The sequence below is a fragment of the Artibeus jamaicensis genome, unplaced genomic scaffold (assembly GCF_021234435.1).
Source record: "Artibeus jamaicensis isolate MK-2021 breed Jamaican fruit bat unplaced genomic scaffold, CSHL_Jam_final contig_519, whole genome shotgun sequence".
Lineage (NCBI taxonomy): Eukaryota > Metazoa > Chordata > Mammalia > Chiroptera > Phyllostomidae > Artibeus > Artibeus jamaicensis.
In genome coordinates this window covers 22,381,405-22,404,417 of record NW_026521871.1, presented here as the reverse complement: position 1 = coordinate 22,404,417, position 23,013 = coordinate 22,381,405, and the positions used below count along the sequence as shown (strand labels likewise).

Here is a 23,013-nt window from a genome sequence, read left to right as displayed (position 1 = left end):
CAAAATTTGTTGTTGTTGTTTTAAAGATTTTACTTATTTATTTTTAGAGAGAGGGGAAAGGAGGGAGAAAGAGAGGGGCAGAAACATCAATGTGTGGTTGCCTCTCACATGGTCCCCACTGGGGACCTGGCCCGCAACCCAGGCATGTGCCCTGACTGGGAATAGAACCAGCGACCCTTTGGTTTGCAGCCCACACTCAATCCACTGAGCTACACCAGCCAAGGCAGGGTCCTCAATAATTTTTAAGAAGGTCCTGAAACCAAAACATTTGAAAACCTCTTGTCTAAGCAGCCCTGATGGGCTGTCACCACTGAAACATGTGTTTAGGTGCAGGCGTGTGGTGCAGTCCTGGCCAATGACATGCGAAGTGAAGGCGTGGTGTTCAGTTCTCAGTTTAGGGTATTAAATAGAAACACGCATGTGTCTTCAAAGAGATTCATAATGTTCTGTTTCTTAAGCTAGATGATTGATAAGTTAGCCTTCTTTACCTCTTACATATTATCTGAGGTATGAATATAACAAAAGAATTAAAAGAACACATGGAGAGAAGAGCCCACTTCCTCCGCATAAGCATCATGTCTGTCTTGCAGCCTGTTTGCCCCGTGTACTGGGCCCGAGTGTGCCTTCCTTGGATCTGAAGAACTTGGTGCACATTTCATGGCTCTCTGAGTCTGTGTCTGCAACGTGTTGTGGTATTTGACTTGTAACCTGAGAGTCCCCAGACCTCCAGCCACATAGGCAGTCTTACTACATTCCTGTCATTTCAAGTCACACAAAGTCCCTCTGATTCTGGCTTAGTCCATCTCTCCCCCACAGTCAGGCCGGATACCAGCTTCTGTCACGTGTCACACCGTCTGCTGAGTTCTCTTACCTAACGCCCTCATTGGAGCAGATGTCTACTGGGGTTGCCAGCCCACCAGTTCTGGAAACTGCCGCACTCTGAATCCATCTTAGACGCCTTTGGAAACTCACATGAGCACCTTCTAAATGGAACCCACAGAAGGATTGTCCAAAGGCAGGCTCACCGCGCCACGCAGTGTAAACCTCTCCCTGCATGTCACCCCCGTAGTTCCAGGGTCCCCCAGCCTCACTGAAGGGCATGAGACTAGGTCTCCTGGTTTCTCCTACCTCTCCTCCTAATGTACCTTTTTCAGAAATTCATAAGTAGTAAAATGAGAGAATGAAATAAGCCAATTACCAAGTTTGAGGGGCTGCCCAACAAAATCTGGGCTTTACCACCAGGGATGAAGGGGGAATGACCCTTAGGTGGGCAGGGAAAATGTCTGGACATATGTAGATTTTTAATCTTTCCACTATAAAATATATTGCTTGTGTGATTAAAAAAGAAAAGGAAGGCAATGAGTATGAGGGGAAATGCACATAAAAAACTAAGAAATGTGTACCACTTTGAGCTTTTGAGACATGCTTATAAGGAAGCAGACCCATTTGCCAAAATCCAATTCGCTGCACAATGTACCATATTTACTTGCTTCCTTTACCACCTTATAATACTTACAGCCACTCTTACTGAATGGAATTCTTCTAACAACTGTTGAACATTTCTGTAAAATTTTAGTTAGCCAGTCTTCCACTGTATTTGCTTTATAGCAGTCTAAGGAACATTCAGTTTTTAAACCCAGTGACATAAGACAGGGGACATCAAAGAGAAAATATTCATGAAATATATGAAAGATAAAAGTCTAATAATCCAAATATATAAATCCAATACAGTTAAGCAAAAAACATGGCAAGATTTTCAACAATACTAGTAGTCAAGAAAAGTACGAGATAAAACAGCAATAATATTGCTGTTGTTATCACAAAATATTACCAGCTAGTTAAAACTGTCAGGGGAGAGGGGATTTGGGGACTGGATGAAAGAAGGTGAAGGGATTAATCAAGCGAACACACAAACAAACTATATATAGATACACACGACAGTGTGGTATTGGCCGGAGGGGAAGGGGCATGAGCCGTCGGTGGAGACAGAAGTGGGGAAGCGGAGATGCAGAGAGACTGCCTGGGGTGACAGGTGCACCACACAGTGTGCAGATCACGTTCCGCTGAGCTGTAGACTTGAAACTCGTATGGTTTCCTGAACCAATGTCACCCCAATCAATTCAATTTAAAAAAAGAGTGATAGTCTTGGTGTTTTTTATATCAAGCCCTTCCATACAATTCAATGTTGATGTGAGCATAACTGGCACAGCATTTTTAATAGACAGTTGGGTTGTTTTATCACCATTAAAATGGCTGTGTTCTCTTTGAGGTAGTGGGAGAGGTGAGGATGAGTGGGAGGGGCTAGGAAAATAGGTATAAGGGGAGGGGCTAAAGGACTGGAGTGTAAAGGGAAGAATTGGTGGGACTGGGAGCGATTTAGGACTAAGATTGATAAAGGGGGAACCTGACAAAGGCTTGGAGGAACCAAGGGGTACTTGAAAGGACTGGGGGAAATGAAAGAAACGGCAGTGGGAGGATGGAGAGGGATTGGGAACAATGTTCCCCAAAATGTGTCTAGAACAGGAAGGGAAGGGGTGGATCAGCCCGGACTACACAGGTAAAATGGAAGCAACCGGCTTTCAGGGAACTCACGCAGAGCCCCTGGTGAATAGGACCTGTTAACATTGAGCAAGGCCCCAGTAGAAGAATGAGGTTTGTCAGCAAACAGGAAACAGTACTTTCATAGTGCTGCTAACTGTGCCTTGCAGCATTCTTTTACTTCCCCTCCTCTTGGCTCCGTTTTTACATTGTAGTCTGCTTATAAAAGCAACCTGAGATCTTCGAAGTCTCCTTAGTCTGAAGCTTCTGATGGTCATTGGTTTGTATCTTTCCCATGTGATCCTAAGGTATAGAATATGGAGACATTTCAACTGCCTCTAGTAGAAACCATCACTCTTAAAACTCAGGGAGTGCCTCAAATCCTGGAAGGCCGTGATTGCATAAGAGGTTGCAGATCCGAAGACTCTTCCACTTCCCTCCGTTCGAGGTAGGCATTCTTTTAGGAAGTAGAGGGCCCTGTGGTCACCGGCTTTCTTTCTGACTCACGACACTTTCCACACAGTGAATCACAGGGCAACCAGACAGCAGGAATCTGCAGGGGGGCTATTACAGGCTGAATTGTTGCCCCCAAATCCATATATCGAAACCCTAATACACAGCACTTTAGAGCGTAACTATTCGGAGATAAGACCTTGAATATGTGATTAAATTAAAATGAGGCCACTGGAGTGGGCCCCTATCCGATCTTACTGGTGTCTCTCTCTCTTTTTTTTAAATCTTCACCCAAGGACATGCTTATTGATTTTAGAGAGGGGAGGGAAATAAGGAAGAGAGAGAGAGAAACATCAAAGTGAGAGAAACATCAGTCGATTGCCTGTACACACCCCAGCCAGAGACCAAACCTGCAACCCAGGCATGTGCCCTAACCAGGGACAGAACCTGCAGCCTTTCAGTTTACCGGACTAGGTACCATCCAAGTCACACCAGCCAAGGCCAATTTTACTGGTCTCTGTGTAAAAAGAGTAAATTAGGCATGCGTATAAAAGGCATAAAAGATGCGTGTAGGCATCTGTATAAAAAGACACACTAGGCATGCGTACACACGCGTACAAAAGGCTGTGTTAGGACACAACATGAGGGCAGCTGTCTGCAGGCCAAGGAGAGAGGCATCAGAGGACACCGACCCGGCTGACGCCTGATCTTGGACTCCCAGCCTCCAGAAGGTGAGAAAATTAGTTTCTGTTGTTGCAACCGCCCAGTCTGTGGTATTTTGTTATGCCGTCCCCAGAAAACTACTCATACAGGGCCTTCAAGTGTGAAAGTTAAAATTAATTCAAGTCCTTTCACTGTCACTGAGAACTATTTGGAGGTGCTTCCGTTAGGTGTGGAAGAAGCCCCTGATACACATTTTTACTTTTTTCAAGAAATGGGGAGCTTGCTCTTCACTGCCCTAGAGGGTCCCAGGTTGAGCCAGTTACCGACAGTAAGTCAGTGAAGAGAAATAAGTATGCCTGGCCCGTCAGGCTGGGTCTCCCAACACTGCTCAAGAATTTAGTTCTTGACTTTGTAGATCCAAAAACATTTTGGGGTTTTTTGTTGTTGTTTTGTTTTTTCCAGTTCTGGCCTAAGTGAGTGATTTCCATAGTGGCTCTAAAAATTAACTGGAACTTTAGTGTAATGATGAGAGCTATATTTGCTAAGAAAACTGAACTATCTGTGGTAGACTAGCCCTAAACCGTTTTTTCTCATTAAGAAGAGCTAAATGGAGACAAAAATTCCATCCTGGAAAACCTTGTTCCGTGGGATTTTACGGAGAGGTCTCTTCCTTGGAAATGCTTTCCTTGACCTTCCTGAGAAGTTTGGGATTGCCCATCTTCGGGGATCCCAAAGAACCTTGTATCAGAAGCCGTAAACTACAGTGTTTTAATTAGTTGTTTATAAGCTTGCATTTCCCATTAGACTGTGAGCTCCAAGAGGGAAGAGATTATCTTATTAACTTATCTTCGATGGTATCTGGACCAAAGTATGTGCTCAAAGAAAAAAAACCTAGGAGAATGAATATGTGAATTAAATTATGATATCACACGTCTCTTTATATCAGCTCTGCCTGCCAAAGGAGCCAGAAGACAAGTCAACAGAGCGTTGCAGACACAAGGATAAATCCCTTCTCCGCTCCGCTCGGTGACAGCTACCCTTCCACAGGTAGTACTGTTCCCCTTTGTTCTGTTTGAATTTACAAGTGGGTTTTTTCCTGATTTTATCTACAAAAAGACCCCTTACTCTTTCCACTAAACTATGTCCAAATCACAGCACAGGAGGAATTCTTTCTGGGAATGCCTTCTAGAAGCCACGTGTCCCCAGCAAACTAGGATCCCTACAGACTATACCTCCTGACTCGGCCTCCAGACATTTAGCCCGTCTCACGTTTGGGTTTGCTCACTTCTGTCCCGACGGCACTTCCTGGGCACTCTGCCAGGCTATCACACTCCATACCCCACTTCTTCAGGCCCAGGTGAGGGATTTGAGTGGGATCATGTAGAGAGGTGGGTATCGGTAGGAGGATGTCGGACAAATATTGAGTCTGGGGTATCCAAGAACTTGAACTCAATTCGTAGAGGTCTAAAAAAATAATGAAAGTAGGAATCCAGGAAGCTGATTCCTAGCCAAGTACAGAGCAGCTCTGGGGTCTCATGTTCCCCATTAGGCAGGGCTGGAGACCCGAGTATGGAACGGCCTGAGTCTAAAGATGTGAACTTGTCTTGCTAAGCTGAGAGAATAAAAAGGGGGAGACAACTTCAGAATTGGGAAAGGACTGGGGAGTAAATAACAGCTTATTCCACTAAAAGGTTCTTTGGGCCCTGGTATTCAAAAAAAACTAGCTGAACTCGGCAAACTCAAGTTTGAACGTTGCTATTTTCTGTGTAGAATCCTGACCTAAATTCCGGTCGGATTAATCAGTGGGCCTTCTACATAGTGCTAAATTTTAAGGTTTATGAGGGTATTCTCACTGCTGTCTCCTCAGCACCATCATCTAAAACAGTGAAACTCAGCAAGTGTGTGCTGAAGCTACCCGTAGCTGTCTGCACAGGTATGTGGAGGGGGATGGGTGTCCGGCACCACACTGGTCCAGTGCACAGTGCCTGCTCCTACTTCCTGCAGCAGTTTGTGATCACCTCTGTGATGGGTTCGCTTCTCCATCCACCTGCTCCCTGGGAGCTGTGAAAGCCCTTAGTCATTTGGTTCAAATGCCCTAGCTTTGGAGACTAGCTATTTATTAACTAAACCGTTGCACCACTTGCTGTTATAGCCTTAAATGAATTTGTGTTAATTCTTAACTGTTTCCTTTTTCTACATGTGTCATTTAATGGTTTGCCTTTATCTGATTTTCTCCAATTTCCTGTGCATTTGTGGTTTACTACAGGAGCTCCCTACCAGAGGCCTCAGGCAGCCACACCAAACGGGTGTGGGCGCCTGCGTCTTCTAGGAGGGCTCCCCTGCTGCTCTGGGTCTCATCAAAGTGGTGTCCATCCCAATATTCCAGCCCAAGGTTATTTATGCTGGAGGAGGAAGAATGCCCTCCCCAGGGCCAGTTCTTGGAGAAAAGAAGAATCGCTGACTTAGCCGGAGCCCCAACAGAAGAACAATTACTCTGCATCAGCTAAAGGTTGGTGACATGCTTTTCCTCCAACTCAGTGAAAGCTGCCCGTGCTTGCTTTATTTCCCATGAATTTCACCAGTGTATTTTCTCCAAACAACCTTAGAAATACACAGAAAGGAAAGATTTTAAATCAATAGAATATCTTCATGAGGGACTGAGAGTTTATGCATCATTGATCCCACATCTATCATAGTGCCTGACTTGTAGATTCTCAATAAATATTCAATGAAGGCAGGGAAGCGAGGTGGGAGGGAAAGAGAGAGAGGACGAGATCAGAAAGTGGGCATGAATGGAAAGTGTGTGAGTGTAGTATTCAAAATAATATGATGACAACGGTTGTGTTTTCAAAGTTAATTAGGTATGTTATCCCTGACACCTAGAATCACTAAAGCAAATTAAGTCACATTGTAAAATGAAGGATGTATTTATAAAGATAAAAGAGTCGTAGAAAAGCAGAATAACAACAAATGTTACTCTTTGGAACTGAAGCATAAAGATAAACAGCAGCGGTTCTATTTTAAGATAAATTCAAATCTCTGTGATGTGATAGTCATTTGTTCTCAAAATTCTCAAAAGCAAATTAAACCAGCCAAGAACGTCATGTATGGGTAGATGCAAGGAGATCAGGAAGGTGGACAGAACTGATGGTAAATGGTCGGTTTGGTATTTAGAAAAGGCCAACTAATGAGAAATGGGGCACCGAGGAAATTTACAAATAGGCTTCCTGCAGTCGAGATGGATTAACCTCACAGTAATTTAGCAAATGCTCAAAAGCATGTAATTATGTGTCAAGAAAAAAATATCTCAGTGCAGAAAAAAATATTTAAGGGAGTTATCATTCTCCTAGCATCAGTCTTTCGGTTATTTGATGCCATGCAGGCTACTCACTTCAGGTCCTGCAAGCCAACAACTCGCAGTGACACATCCCTCACAAAGGAGCACCCCATGATGGTGGCCGTGGGGAGGGCGAGGTAAGACCGATCAAAGGTTTCAGAACTGAGGGGCAGTTTCTTTAGCAACTCAGCACCATGTGTTAAAGTGCTCAATGTTAGCGAAAGTCACTATACTTTATATTATTTTAATTGGGGGCAAATGAAATGTAACCTGGGAGAAAAATCTAAAAACGTATCCAAAACAAATTCAGAGAAACCTCTCTTTTTGATACCAGCCTTACAAAGATTGTGTTAATGAGGTGTGTGATTTGTGTTTCAAGAGTTTCCCAGAGTGATTTAGACTATAGCAATTGGGAAAACTGTATTATAGAGGAAAACTGTTGCTTGTGGAGAGATGTGATGACTAGGGACTAGCAACCACATACAAGTGTGGCCGTGGAGGGACGTGACGACTGGGGACTAAGCCGTCTTAGCTTCCGCAGGTGGTCCCCAAAGTCATGACGCGCCAGGCTCCCGCGCGCAGTAAACCGCGCCTGGAGACAGGTCAGTGCAAGAGCCCGGTGGTTCCAAATGTCAGCCAGTGGCCACTTTTGCTCTCCCTTTTACCATTTTGTACTGCTATGCGATGTGTTTTCTTTCTTTAAATTAAAAAAAATTTTTTTTTACCTTAAATATAGGGTCTGGCACAAATAATGCCCCTTTTTTATTCCAAAATCTTTTACTGCAAAATCATAAGCATGTAATTCTGCAGCATAACAATACCACACTCAAGCACAGCATATGTCATTTTAGGTGAAATGTTCAAATTAAAACTAAATTATTAGCCCTGGCTGGTGTGGCTCAGTGGATTGAGTGCAGGCCTATGAACCAAAGGGTCTCCAGTTCGATTCCCAGTCAGGGCACATGCCTGGATTGTGGGCCAGATCCCCAGTAGGGGTGTGCAAGAGGCAACCACACAGTAATGTTTTCTCCCTCCCTTTCTCCCTCCCTTCCCCTCTGTCTAAAAATAAATAAAATCTTAAAAAAATAATTAACTAAATTATTACACTCATATTATTACTCTACCAACCACACTCAAGCGAGCGTTACTTCTGCCAGACCCTGTATATTTAAAGGACAAGTTAGTGGATATTCCCACCTGAAGTCATCTCTGATGGGCGTTCTTTGGGAAGCACGTCCATAGCAAAACAATAACAAAAATACTGATGCCGGGTCAAGACCATTTCCAAACTGACTGTGAGACAGAGACGCACCGGGAGAGAGACAATCGGACGGACGCCTTGGAGCTCATGGGAAAGTACTGGCGAAATCATATACTCAGGTCGCAGTTCGCTCTTTGTGGCTTCATTTAAGAAGTTAGTTAATGTGTATGTGACATTGAACTTCAAAGTCCAGGTAATAAGGAGGGAAATAGAGCGACAGAGACAAACAGCGTATGCCGTTACTTGGCTGCTTCCCCTCCCCGGGGGCAGCAGGACTCGGTCGGACACTGGAGGGGACCAACGTAGGGGGCAGGGTCTTATCTCACCAGAGTACAGTAACTTTTGAATTACATTATAAACAAGGATTACGCTAAGTTTTCTTACTCACACAGCGATTCTCCTTGTTGGAATTTCATTAGGCTTTTGAATAATAGTCGTCTTTCCTACAATCTTGGTGTGAAATTCTTTGCCTTGCTTTCCTGGTAGTGATCCGACCTCTGACCATGCTGTGTGCCTTCATTGGGATGCTCTTGGTTTATAGAAGCGTATGCTGTGAACTAACAAATGGGACATTATTTATCTGCACGTGCGGGGAAACGTCATGACTCTTTTCTAGTACTTCCTTTCCAATTCCCTCTCATGTGGGAATTCTTCACTTCTTCCTGACTTTGAAGTTAGGCCAGCCCCATGCCTGGCACCAGCAGAGTGGACAGGGGGTGAGGGCTGGCCAGGTGGGGCCTACACAAGACATCCTTCCAGGCTGCTTCAAAGGGACGCTCCATGCCTGAGGCGGCAGTAAACCAGTGCCTCCCTGGAGGGAAGGCACTACCTGCATTTTACAACCTCTCATGTGGTGTTTTGAGATGCACGCATTTAGAAATGTTAAGCCTTATAAAAGGCATCTCTAAAGTCAGGTTCCACAGTTGACGAGTCTCTACGTTCTTAAAAGAGTATCTGAAACAGAGAAGTTCACTTCAAATGAAAAGGCGGGATGAGATTTGAAAAGCTAACTGCCTCCTCCCTCAAGAGTTTTGTTAAAACTCTTCACTCCCCAGGTCCGGGCTGCACATTATGGCTTCCTTCCAAAGAGCACAGCTCGGAAGGGGGCGGGGAGTGACTTTAAGTGGAGGAACCTGACCAACGGCCTCAGCCAGGTGACCAGCCGTCCACTCAACTGTGATAACTCCTCTTGACAATACAGGGTATGGCAAAAGCAGGTTTACAGTTCTTCCTATGGACTGTAACAACAATAATTAATAAATAATAACACAAGAATAAACACGTATTTTTCATACCAACGACCGTAAATCTCCTTTTGCTTCACTCTCTACTCCTGCACTGAGACAGCGACACCCTCTCCCCCTCGCCTCTCCCAGTCCAGTCCGCAGGCTGCTCCTCGTCTGTCCGTCCTTGAAGGCAGCGCTTCTCATCCACCTTCATGGACCGACTACCCTACAGCTTTCTGCCTGCGGCTTTGTCTGCCACTTACTTGCCAATAATTCTCTGCTCTGTAAAGAGGTGCACCTGCCCGAAGACGTCCCCAGTTGAGTGTCCCCCCTACACAATATACAGCGGTGTTTGGCGCTCCTCAACACTTGCTAAACCCTCTGCTCTTCTTTGAACCCCTCTCTTTGTTAATGGTGCCACCACCCCGCCAGATCAGGAGCTCACCCACAAGGCCCCTCAGCCACCAAATTGTCCAGAGTCTACCATCTACGAGTTTTTCAGGGCAGAGCCCTCCTCTCCCACCTCAGGCCTCAGTTCGGCGTTTCACCTGCTCTCACCTCTGAGACAGCTTCATCCCCCAGCCAGTCTCCCGCCACCAGCCCCATCGAGCCCAGCCCTGCCCACTCAGGAGCACCTCCAAAACACAGACGTGCCCATGCTGCGCCCCCAACCCTGTCCCCGACAGCCCTCCAAGATTCCCTCTCACCCCTGGAATAAAGGCCAGGCTTGTCAGCCGGTCACAGGAGTCCCTTCATGAATTGCTTTCTCTGGTCGTTCTCACCTCGTTTCCTGCCACGATCCTGTATTCACTTTCTGCTTCTATCCCTTTCCTGCGAATTTCCCTTTCCCAGTTTCTTCCCATGTCCACCTCCTACTTGGTCTTCAGTATTCAACCCAAACTCCCTCAGGGAATGTTCTGTGAGCATTCAAGGCTGAGGCAGGTGGCCCCCAGGCCCCCTAGGGAGGCCCGACCTCACAGGTGTCCCCTCCCTCATTCTGTCCCCCTTCCCCACTCCTTAGCCCCCCTCTTCCATGAACTCTGGCATCCATTCATTCATTCTCTCATTCATTCAGCAATTGGCTCGTCGAACTACCAAAGTACAATGATGAACAAAATAGAAAAAAACTTCCTGCTTTCCTGAGGCCTGTACTCTGCACACTCTGATTTTCCTGGCTGTTCCTTCAGAGCTCTTTGCAGGTGAGAACTGTTCTCCTGGGCATCTTAAGCAAATTCTCATTGTACCTAATATATAGTCAGTGCTCCAAAAACATGAAGGAACAAGTAATTGAGTCCCCTGGTTTTGTTTCTTCCATCTTTGATGGTCAGAGTTAGGGAAATGCTTTCAGTTTCTAGGAAGAGTCACTCTGATGCATGCCCCTCCACTCCCCAAGTCCTCCTCCCAGCTCCATTGTTCTTTCCCCTTTGGCAGCACAACTATAGTGACTTGTCTGCATGTCTCCCTCCAAGGTTCTCCACTTGCCTCTGGAGAGAGTAATTGTCACAATCGAAATATTATAAATGCTGGTTGTTTGTTCTTAATTCTACAAATCAAGCTCTAGATGAAATACAAACAATGGTATTTCTAGAACAGAACATAGAAGTTATAAACCTTGGTGCCCTGTGGCAGCGACGGTGAAGGGCCAGTGGTTGGGGACAGGACAGCGGGGAGGAGAGCAGACATGGAAGGTCGCACGAAGTGGGTTAATTTCTTCCTCACAAAACAAAGTCACATGATGCTGCCTCAGACAGGTGCATTAAGAACTAGAAAATCATACTTAAAATCTGTTGCTTTTCTTTTCATTGGAGAGCCTCTGATACTATTTGGGTGATAGGAGCTACTGATCAGGAGCTCTTGGAGGGCTGTCGGGGACAGGGTTGGGGGCGCAGCATGGGCACGTCTGTGTTTTGGAGGTGCTCCTGAGTGGGCAGGGCTGGGCTCGATGGGGCTGGTGGCGGGAGACTGGCTGGGGGATGAAGCTGTCTCAGAGGTGAGAGCAGGTGAAATGCCGAACTGAGGCCTGAGGTGGGAGAGGAGGGCTCTGCCCTGAAAAACTCGTAGATGGTAGACTCTGGACAATTGGGTGGCTGAGGGGCCTTGTGGGTGAGCTCCTGATCACCCACAGTATCTCCTGAAACTCAGGTATATATTATATAATTTACAAATTTTCAACAACTAGTTGGCACAGAAAACCGGAGAAGGGAAGACAGCGTGTTCACTGTGGAAGTGGGGCACAGTCACCAGGACGCTGGTTTAAGAGTTTCCTCCTGAGTGTGGGGAAGGGCTCTGGGAGGTCGATGAGTCCAGCGCTGGCGGCAGCTGGTGACATCCGGGAGGTCTCACCACCCCAACGGTGCTGAGTCAACTGGCCGAACTGGGCTGACACGCTGCCCTGACTGTAAGGCCACCACAGGGCTCCCTCCTCCCAGCCCCCAGAGCCTGGGGAACAGGCTCCTGCAAATTCAGGGGGAGGTGCTGGGAAGTCCAGCGCAACCTCCTGGAAAGCCTTCCTCTGCTGATAGAGGAGGTATGAGCAGCTGTCTTCCTTCTCCTCTGTCCCCCTTTCTGATGGTGTCATTCTCACCCTCCCAGTGGACCTCTCAGACAGAACACAGCCCCTGGAAGTGCAGGACCGAGACAAGCAGGTAGCCACACACCGCCTTGTCCATGAGCCTCGTGTAGGATGTTCAGGCTTTTTATCTTATCTCCTCCCCCACCCCAAATGTGCCCTCTTCATGTTTCTGGGTTCTTGATTATGTAGGGGACAGAGAGAGAGAGGCAGAGAGCCGGCCAGCCCAAATGTGTCACCATCAAAATTTGTCTGGTGAGGGAACATTTTATTTCATATTCCTATGGTAGTCTGTAGCATTGGGTCCTTCCTTCAGGGCAGGCTGGATGGAGGGCAGTCCCCACCCTTACCCAGCCCAGCAACAAAGCTCATGCTGGCTTCAGGAGCGACTGCAGGTACACATGCATATACGGTGCTTCGTTGTGACGGTTCAGGAGAGATTTCAAATAAGGCCATTTTTCTTTGAAATTCTTTGGCTCCGAGAATGTCGCAGTTGGCTCTGGCTGAGGCTGGGAGAGAGTTCGGTGTCTCCCTTTCCTGGATTTGAACAAAAGGAAAGAGATCCGAGAAGTACGGATCTGCTCTCTGACTGCTCTCACTGGCTGCTGAGCGCGGGCCTGGTGGTCACATGTTCTTGCTGGAGAGGATTCTTCTGGGAAGGCTTGTGAGTCAGGACCTCCAGAGTCCTCTAATGGGTGACTTCAAATGAGTCACCACGCTCTGTGACGCCTGATGAGTAAGTGGACGATAATGCAGCTTGCCTTCACCGCTCCCGAAGGCTTGTGACCCTTTTGGGGGGAACGTCAGCAACGGGGAAATGTGTCACCGCTGCTGCCCTTGGCTGCTTTCAAACACCACATCAGACCAGCTTGACGTCTGATTTTTCCTCTTATCTTGTTTTTCTTTTTCCTAATGATTTTTTCCTCCTAAATTGAATCATTCGGGCTCTTGCTGGTCTCCCAGATGAGTTGAATTTTCCTAGCCCGTCATTCAAAACCTGGCCCCTTCACATTTTCCCACTTGGAATGCCCTGCTATCTAACCAAATTCACTCGCTAACTGTTCCCTGAGCCCACCACCCCTCCCACCCTTATTCCTGCGTCTCCTCCTGTCTGGATGCACCCACCACCCCACCCCTCAGTTTTACTTTTTCTTATTGCGTAACTCTGTTGAAAGCTTACCGAAGCCCCACTCACTCTGTGCAGCTGTCGCATCTGCCCCAGCACCGACCACTTACCCCATCTCTGAGCCCACACCCCTAACTGTGCTTGGGCCACCCTTGGACCTGGGCGCAGCTCTGTCTGTGGGCTGTTGGCATCGTATCTGCCCCTCCTCTCCTTTGTGTTGGGGACTTGTCTTCCACTTCGCTGTATTTCTGGAGCTTGGAGTGGACAGTAATATGTTTACGACATGTGACAGCTGTCCCCAGACGTGTGCGAGGTGAGGATGGGAGGGTCTGCCACTCTGAGCAGTGCTGCAGTGTTTGCTCCCAGAGCCCTCGGGTTCCAGAGGGACCTGCAGCTGAGAGTGCAGGGAGGGGAGGGGGCTGAGAGAAGACAGCCGGGTGTGGCTCAGCTTTGTAGCACTTCTGTACTGAGGTTTCAAGTAACATTAACTTAAAAAAAAAGGATTCTGAAAATTTGAAAACCATCAGAGTCACTGCTATTAGTTCTGTGCCTACTGTGATAACTAGGACGAGAAATTCTTGATCGCCATTGAAAAGTCTGCGTGCAGCATTGAGAAACCACCAGGAAAGAGGGTATTTGGCCCAAAGAGTGAGCATTTTGCATAGTGCCAAGAAAAAATATCTGTCCTGTATAAAGAGGTTTCTTAGACAAATGCACTTGCCAAGACCATCTAAATTCTAGAAGTTTGCATTTTCAGTCACAAGTAATTGAAACTTCACAGTCAATCTTCCAAGCAGTTAGAAGAGATGTCTCTTCTGTACAGGCCTTCACAGGCCGCTGAGGCCCCCAGGGAAGAATGTAAACTCCGGGCCTCACGCTGTTTATAGCTCCAGTAAAACCTTGTTTGGATGCAAGAGACAGAATCCAAGGCCAACCAGCTCCATCATAAGGTGATGGGGTGGCATCAGGATGTAGATAAAGGGAACCTAGGGCAGTGAATGGAGTGCACCAGGCAGGGAACACTAGCAGGAAACCGGTCTTCTGCTTGGTTGCTCACTGTGGAGAGCCAAACCAATAATATGGCCTTGGTCCGGTCAAGAGAGCATGAAGTATATAAAACAAAGTGGAGCCTCTCATGTCAACCAAGATGGCTGCCAGTCAGCCATGACACTTTGGTTCAAGACGGAAACTACCTAAGTCATGCTAGACACATCTGGCCAGGAGACACACCCAAGATATCTTCACACGTGATCAGAATAGCCTATCTGCAGAGCGGACCATCCATAGATAGGATCCTGGGGAAATTCCCCACTTGCCCTCAGGGGGCCCAAGACACTTATCAAGGGATCCAGAAGGGTGGAGTACACCACTTTCAAGGTATAACTGAGGCAGGTTCCAGACCACTGCTGACACAGCCGAGCTCCACACACCGGAGTGCTGCTCCACACCACGCTGATCTCCCTTGGCATCAGCCGCCACAGGCTCTGCCCTCCTGGACTGAAGACTTCGTCTGCCCTGCTGCTCACTGGCTCTGGAGACCCTTCCTTGCAAGATGCTGACAATGTTTATGCCCACCGTGCTGTCTCCTGGACCTGCAGACTGAGACTCTGGGACTTGAGTTCATTATCCACCACTGATTGCTGTGTGTTATGTTTCTCTTAAATTGTTAGAGTATGAGGAGGATATTAATGTATGTTGATGTTTTCTCCTTTGAGTGAACCTGCATTCAATAAAAGCTGAGTAAGGAGCATAGTTCCTGTGTGTGACTCTTGTCTATTCCTTGGTGGGAGGATGCTCGGCAGGCAGCTAGCTAAACAGTTGCCCAGCTGACTTATAGGAAAGACTATATGGCAAACATACATTCATGACACTGTCTCTGCTCGTCCGCCTCTGTGTGCTTACGGTGGCCCTCCTGGCCACAGAGCCTGCTGCTATCTGATCACCACTCAGATCACATTTGTACGAGGGCAATTCCGGGCGGACTGGGTCCAGCCAGTGCTGAGTGCTCCACTCCCTGCCTAATCAGTAGAGGGGGAGGCGTGGCCACAGGGTCAAGAGGCAGGAATGGAGCGGGCTGGCTGCAGGAGGTGAAGGGTGGGAACCCAGGCTGGCCAAGGCAAGAGAAGTGTGGGTGGGAAAACACCTGGAATGGCAGTGACCCCTTGCCTGGCATCCTCACAGACACAGACCCCCAGTGCTGTGGTTTACGTGGGTGTTGAACGCATGTCCACTGTGCAAGCACAGTGATGTTGCAGCCAATATTTTGACTGCCTAATTCCATCAGCGATTGTAATGCTCTTGCTTCCGCTAAAGCTATAGCTTCATCTGCTCCTCACGGTGTGGACATTGCAGTAATGGATGGGAACTTCTTAGCTGGTTTATCAGCTCTGGCAACAGAAGGAAAATACAAGGCCTTCAGCTACAGTGCAGTCATATCTTGACGAAGAGGGTAGTGCCTCTGGACCATTAGAGAAACAGTCCCACGTCCTTGTGCAACAACTGAAGATAATAATGCTCCTCGGCACTTGGTGTGTAGGTTTGTCGTGACAACAAAATGATTTAACATTTGCAAAGTGTTAGAGCGGTGCCTAACAAAGTCAGTGCCATACGAGTGTTCTCGTTTGTTTGTTTTTAGAAGTTTGGGAATGTCAGGTAAGGGTTAAGTGTTTTAAAGTAACAATGATTTTTACAATTCCATACCAGTTACCTTCCTGTGCACTCTATTCCCACACCTTGGATAGAAAGGAAATCAGCATCCTCAGATGTGTGTGAAATCCTGGGTGGAGCAGCTGGAAAACAAAGTGAGAAGCAGCACGAATGCTCCTGTGATGGTTTTACAATGAACTGCCCAGGAGCACAGAGCACCCACAAGATCCGGAGCACACCTGCGGTCCCAGATGGCAGGATGCCCCGGCTGGGCTGGAAGAGATAGGAACAGCCACCGCAGGCGTGAGCCTTCCACGGTGGCCACCCCCTGCGCCGTTGCCATCCTCCCCAGAGCCCGGCGCGCGGCCTCAGCTCTATCGCACGTTGCCCTTCCCAGTATCTATCTATCGCATGACCCATGTTGCTTTGTCACAACAGTGATCACTGTTGAGAATACCCGCTTATGATATCCGTGTCACTAGGGTGCGAGCATACCCGTCTGATTCTCTGTGTCCCCAGCACCTGGCACAATGCTTGACACATTGCAGATGGTCCATGAGTATTTGTTGAATGTATGTACAGCTGTGGTGTCAGAGAGTTTGGAATTGAAAGGGAACACAGCACATGTCTTCTGTTTTGCCTGTTTTCACCATTGTGTCTTGTTACTGGGAGCTGGGCACTGGTTCCCAAGTGCCAGGGGTCTGCAGGCAGGCGGTCCTGTGTGAGAACCGCTAACCACCGGAGCAGGGCCCTCCCAACTTTCTCTTCAAGGCCTTCGGCTCTTGCATGACTATTGGTCAATGGGACGTTTGACTTAAAGTCTTAGCTAAGTGCAAGGGTGCCAGCTGGTGCCTGGACAGCTCTTATTCTCAAAGCTTTTGCACAGTCCCAAAAGGACTTCCTGGCCAGAGCCCTGGACATGCTTTTTCACTCACTGGTTTAGAACATCGGTCATCAAATTTACCTTTTATAAGGCCAGATGGAACATGGGCTGGGCAACTCCATTGCTCAACTCAAAGACAGGAAACTCTTAATTAGGGGTCACATGCATTTCTAAATACAACTAAACCAAGCTTTCGGATTTACCAGGACCACTGTTGGTATTTGCCTGGGGTACTACTTTGTGGTGTGGAACTTTCTCACGTGCTCCTCCCTGGGTAACTACATGCCAGTAGTTCGAGGGTCAGATAATGCCACCAAGCTTCTCCAAACACACCCACAGTGACAGGGGTGGGGAGAACTGCTACTCAGGGGAAAGTGAATTGCTTCACTTTACCTTAAATGCGGCGTTTCAGTATCATCTTGTTTGGGTAGCTTTAAAAATTAGTTTTTAATTACAGAAAAAATACATTCTCTTTACAAAAATATATTTCAGATACAGCTGAAGTCTCCTTTGACATCTACTTCCAATTTCAGTCCCCTCCTCAATTCTCTGAGGAAATGAGCGTCACTGACACAGTTTCTGTCCTTCCAGACCTTTTCTGTATGTTTGCATACACACATAGAAACCTGTGTACAAAACAAGCGTAGTGGAGGGTTGTCAGTGTGTGTTTGCACGTACGTTTTATCTGCAACTCAGGACTTTCACGTTGAAGACCTTTGCACATCAGGACACAGAGAAACGCCCCATCCTTTGTAATGGTGACACCGTACTTCACCGTGTCCATGGGTCTCCTGGTGAGAGCTGAAAGAAATTACTACCCTTTGAGGTGTCGCCTGTGGTCTGGTCACAGGACTGGATCAGACAAAAGCTGAGGTCATTTTGAATCATCGCATTCAACGCGCTGCAGTCCACCGAACAAAGCCGAGCCTTGACTTGAATTTGGAAGCAGGATCTCAGAGTCGGGCGTTCGACTGGTGTGGAAACCCAGCTCTCTGTGTCTCCTGCACCAAAATGGATTTAATGTCCTGCCTTAGACTCTCACATGCCGGTTTCCATCAGTAAGTTCCAGTTCTAAGAGCAGGTTTGATGATCACCTTTGACCCTTAGCCAATGCATAAAGAAGGATATTTACTCCTGTGGGTGATTAAGGGTCTATGAAGTCAGCGCCTGGTATCAGGCACTTTCAACCCTTATCTCCAGGCTGCACAATAGTCTTTCACAGTCTGCATTACCAACTCATTTTTATAGATGAGAAAGCAGCCTAAGGAGATTAGCTGATTTGCCCAAGTCTGTTTAGTTAGTAATTGGAGAACCAGGGCACAAACCAACCCAGGGCTTGACCTCAGGTGATAAATTATGATCCATCAATTGATTTAATTATTCAACAATATTTATTGAATGAGTATAATGTGCTAGAAATGGCACTCAGCCCTAGGAATAGACAGTAAACAAAGTAATAAACAAACACGAGATGTCTGTCCTCAAAGAGCTTACCTCCTAGTGGGGTAGATAACTAAGGAGTAAACAAACACATACTACAATTTAGGGAATGTTCAGTACCATCAATGAACATGAAGCAAAATAAGAAAACAGTGAGTTACAGAGGGGCTTCTTTAGAAAAAGAGTATTGAAAAGGCCTCCCTGAGGTGATGATATTCACACAGAGACCTGAATGAGGCAAGAGAGTGAGCCATGCTGCAGTCCCAGGCAAAGTAGTGTCGCAGTAGGTACAAAGGCCCTGAGGTAGGGCCCGCTGAACTTGTTCAAGGAACATAATGCGCTGGTGAGACCAGACTGGATTCCGTGAGGCAGGGAGATGGAGGGGAATCAGAGAGGAAACTGGGCCCTGATCACTTGAGCTTTCTCGACCATGGTTAGGACTTTTGATCGATTCTGAATGTGGTAGGAAGACTTTGGAGAGTTTTGAGCAGGGGAAGGGTGTGAAATGGCTTAAGATGTTAGAGAATCATCCTTGTTCCTATATGAAGAAAAGCTTGTAGGTGGAGCAGAGCAGATTTGAGGACATAGGTTAGGAGGCCACTATTGGAATCCAGGGATGAGAAGACAGCATTGTGGGCTGGAGCAGTAAGCTGTGGGGAGGGTAAGGTGTGGTTGGATTTGGGGTATTATTTTGAAGGTAGAACTGGTCAGGCTTTTTGACAAATTATAACCTTTGAGGAGGAAGAAGAGCAGTTAAGAATAAATACTGGGTTTTTGCCTGAGCATCTCTTTGGAGATGGTACCATCTACTGAAATTAGAAAGCCTGGTCTGGGCTGGGGAGTGGGGGGGTGGGCGAGTTTGGGGAGGTAGAGAAGCAAGAGCTCTATTTTGACACATTAAGAAAGAAGTATTCCAAGTCATGAAATCCACAGACCTACATCCAAGATTGATCTATCCAGCAAAGGTTTCATTTAGAATGGAAGGGCAGATAAAGTGCTTCTCAGATAAGATCAAATTCAAAAAGTTCATCATCACCAAGCCCTTATTATATGAAATGTTAAAGGGACTTACCTAAGAAAAAGAAGATAAAAAAGATGAACAGTGAAAGGTCAGCAAACTCACAGTGATTAACAACCACACTTAAAACAAAAGTAAACTAAGAGAACAGCTAGATCAGGAGTGAACCATAGAAATGAAGATCACATGGAGGGTTAGCAACAGGGGAGTGGGAGAAGGAGAAGGGGGGAGAAGGTACAGAGAATAAGTAGCATAGATGGTAGATAGAAAATAGATGGGGGAGGGCAAGAATAGTAGGGGAAATATAGAATCTAAAGAACTGTGACACATGGACATAAACTAAAGGGGGGAATGGTGGGGGAGGGGTGTGTAGGGTGGAGGGGAATGAAGGGGGGAATAGAACAACTGTAATGGCATAATTAATAAAATATATTTTTTAAAAAAGATTAGATCGACATACTTACAGGTAGGGGCCTAATGAGTTTAACGGGGACTGACTAAACTGCTCATCTAGTTTATTGCCTACTGTGTGTAGGTCACAGTATTTTGTACTGGGAACACACAAGGAAGCGAGACAGACATGCTGACTATTCTCAGTGGCTTGCTCCTTAGCCCAGTATGCCCCCAGGAGTGGTCTTGACTTTTGTCATTACTAAACTTCTTAGGTGTTAGCGTGAAAACAAGCTTAGAGATGATCAGGTAGAAACTCCAAAGTCTTTCTTCAACTTACAGCTGATGAAACGGGCCTGGACAGGTCAGGTAACTTGTAAGTAAACAATAATAAATCTGTGTAAAACCTACTGTTTAAAAACCACCTACATGGCTCTAATAGTATGCCCAAAGTGCAAAATCCGTTTCACATGTCCCATCTGCCTTAGGAATCCCCGTGTACTTGAATTCTAGTAAGCACGGCACAGGAGACCTCAAACTGTGGTCAGCTTTGGCCATGTTTTAATCCACTCCATATTTGTTTTCCATTGCTGTAATAATAAATCACCATAAACTTGGTGGCTTAAAACACACATTTATCATCTTACATTCTATAGGCCATAAGTCTGTCATGGGTCGCACTGGGCTAAAGTCCAGGAGTCTGCAGGGCTGTGTGTGATTTTCTGGAGCCTCTAGGGGAAAATCTGTTTCCCTGCCCTGCTCAAATTCTAGAAGTCATTCCTGTTCCTTAGGTTGTGGGTTTCCTCCTGCATCTTCAAAGCCAGCAATGTTGTGTCCCTGTGGCCCTCAGTAATCACCGTGATGATGACTGGAAGCTCTCTGGGCCAGGTAAAGTGACATATTCTCAGGTTGTTGGGGAGCCATTGTTCTGCCTCCCACAGCTGCTCTTGTCCTGTCCTAGGGAAGAAGTCAGGCAACCTGCTCAAGCGGGTAGGCAGCCCTGATGAGTTTCTAGTCCTTTCTTGTCATCAGGGATCTAGAATTTGCTATATATTGCCCAGGGTTAACAACCTCCTCTAAATGTGCTACCGAGAACTCTTGCAAAAGAAAGAAGCTGGATTGGTGTGTTGGAAAGACAAGGCACACTTGGGATACGTCCCTGGCCCTGGAAAGCCACTCTGGTGGCTCTGTGGGGAAGGAAGGTGCAGTGCATCGGGGTCAGCGGGGCCATGAAAGAGGTGGTGAGAAGGCTGGTCGGGTCAGTCCCAGGGACACAGGTTGGAATGATCACAGGCCTGCCCTTGTGGATGAATGTACGGGCCTGGACAGCAGATGCTGGACTACCTGTGCTGGGGAAAGGTGAACTCTGGCACGTGGGAGGTGCAGAGATGTGAGCAAGAAAGAATGATGGAGTTCAGACTGGTGTGGCTAAGTTGGTTTGACGTCATCCAGCAAAGCGAAAGGTTGCTGGTTCAATCCTGGGTCAGGGCACAGGCCTGCATTGCGGGCTGGCCGGCAGTTGGGGTGTGTGTGAGCAGCAACCAATTGAGGTTTCTCTCCCTCTCTCCTTTTCTTCCCCACTTTCTAAAAATAAATAAATAAATAACCTTTAACGCAAAACCAAACAACGGCAACAACAAAGGATGATGGGGAACTGCTCGGGCCGCAGCTCATTCTGTCCTGTGCACCCAAAGTCAAGCAGACCTCACACTGCAGGATGGATTCTTGTCTTCCCAACCCCGTCTGTCTGCATTTGCGATGGATTCATAGCGCTTCTGTTCATTCATCTTTGACCTGTCTGTGTGAGTAGTTAGTTATCCTGGCCTTATTATGCCAGCAGAGTATTCTCTCATCTCTTGCCTGGGCCCCATCTCTGAGCTTCCCTCTATGGCACATCCCCTCTCCCTGAACGCAGAAGACCTGTGTAGGGTGAGGTGTGTGGGCGAGTGTGTGTTGGGGATGGAGAAGTGGGAGGGCGGGACTTGCACCTGTCCCAAGCGCCTGTCATAGTGCCTAACAAATAGCAGTTTCCTTCCAAGGTCTTCTGTCACCCATTGTAACAGGTTATATTCTTCCCCTCATTCACAGCTCACTAATCATGGTGGCAATTAAAAACAGCCCCAAGGGGGGCCATCAAGGCCTTCCCCAGACAAAGTCATCGTGCTAAGCACTTCTGCTCAGAGCATGTGAGTGGAAGGTGACACCCATCTTCCACAGGGCGGGATTTCCTAGGACAACCCCCGAGTGGGAGCCACTGCTCTAAATATCAACTGTGTCTTCTCACCAGTTAGTGCGATCACCTACAGAATTCCTGCTGCTCACCTTTGGCCACGTGGGGCCCAAGGTGGGGCTCGCCTCAGAGGATCTCCTAAAAAATACTGACACCTGGGTCTAACCCCAGAGACTCTAACTGAACTGCCTGGAGCAGCTATTTTTAGTTCCCAGTGACCAGTTACCAGGAGACTTCCTTTGTGAATAGCCTTGAGGCTGGGGTGAGGGCGAGGGTAGGGAGGGTAGCGGCATTGAAACAAACACTTCCCTTTGACTGGCGAAGGTTTTCATTAGCTCTTCCTCTTTAATTTATTCTACTCTTTCTCCATCCTTCCCTTCTGCCCATTTTTATTATAATTATTTAGAATAATTGTACAGTCCCCTTTTGTTCATCCAAGCTATTATTTCATGGCAACAAAAGGTGAATGAAAAGGCAGCACAGTCTACAGCTTCTTTCATGTTTTTGTTCCCTCTGGGCTGAAAGTCTTGCTGCAGGAGCAGAGGGAGAGCTGGGGCGAGACGCTGGACTCGGGGTAGATAGGAAATGAGTCCCTGTCCAGCAGGGCTCGGCCCGGGCCACTGCACTGAGCCAGCCAGCTGACTTCCCAAAAAGCACAGGTTGAAGGCGTTTCTCGGACTCTCTGGGTTTCCTTAATGGCCAACTGCTCAAACGCAAAGGAGACCGAAACCCCAGCCTTCTTCGCGCACCCTGCAGATTTCTGAGTCTCTGAAAGAAAGCACTGTCTGCTGTGAATGTTTTCTTCTGCCATCTGCCAGGCGGAAATGAGGGTGGGAAAGCGGCCAGCTCAGCACTTCCACTCCTAGTGTTTACAAAAGAAGAATCAAAGATTCTTATTATCTGCGAAGCCTAGTTTTCAGAATGTCATTCTTTTACAGCCCCATGAAATTTACCAAAGAATCTTAAACTTAGGTGGCGCTGCTTTAAAAAGCCACGCAGTCTGTGAGTTTTGCATGGGTGGGCATTTACGGGAATTATAGTTTTGCATCATAGACTACACGCACCTAGATTAGGATTAGAGGTAAAAAGAGGGGAGGGAAATGGTTTCCATGTCCAAAGGTGGCTGGTTGATGTGTCCTGAGTTTTTTTAAAAAGTGTCATTTAATTGATAGCTATATTAGGAATAATTTATGGCTCATCAGAGCCTGGTCTGAATCCATTAAGAAAGTCCTG

At 47.0% G+C, this 23,013-nt stretch overlaps 1 protein-coding gene across 1 annotated transcript in view; it reads left to right on the top strand.

The window, feature by feature from the left end:
* ZBTB38 (zinc finger and BTB domain containing 38) overlaps positions 1 to 23,013 on the top strand; it is a 126,389-nt gene that overhangs the window by 5,460 nt on the left and 97,916 nt on the right. The window contains exons 4-5 of the transcript XR_008392358.1: positions 2,847 to 2,986; positions 4,601 to 6,163. The gene's annotated coding sequence lies outside the window, so the exon portion shown is untranslated. The remainder of the gene's footprint in view (positions 1 to 2,846; positions 2,987 to 4,600; positions 6,164 to 23,013) is intronic.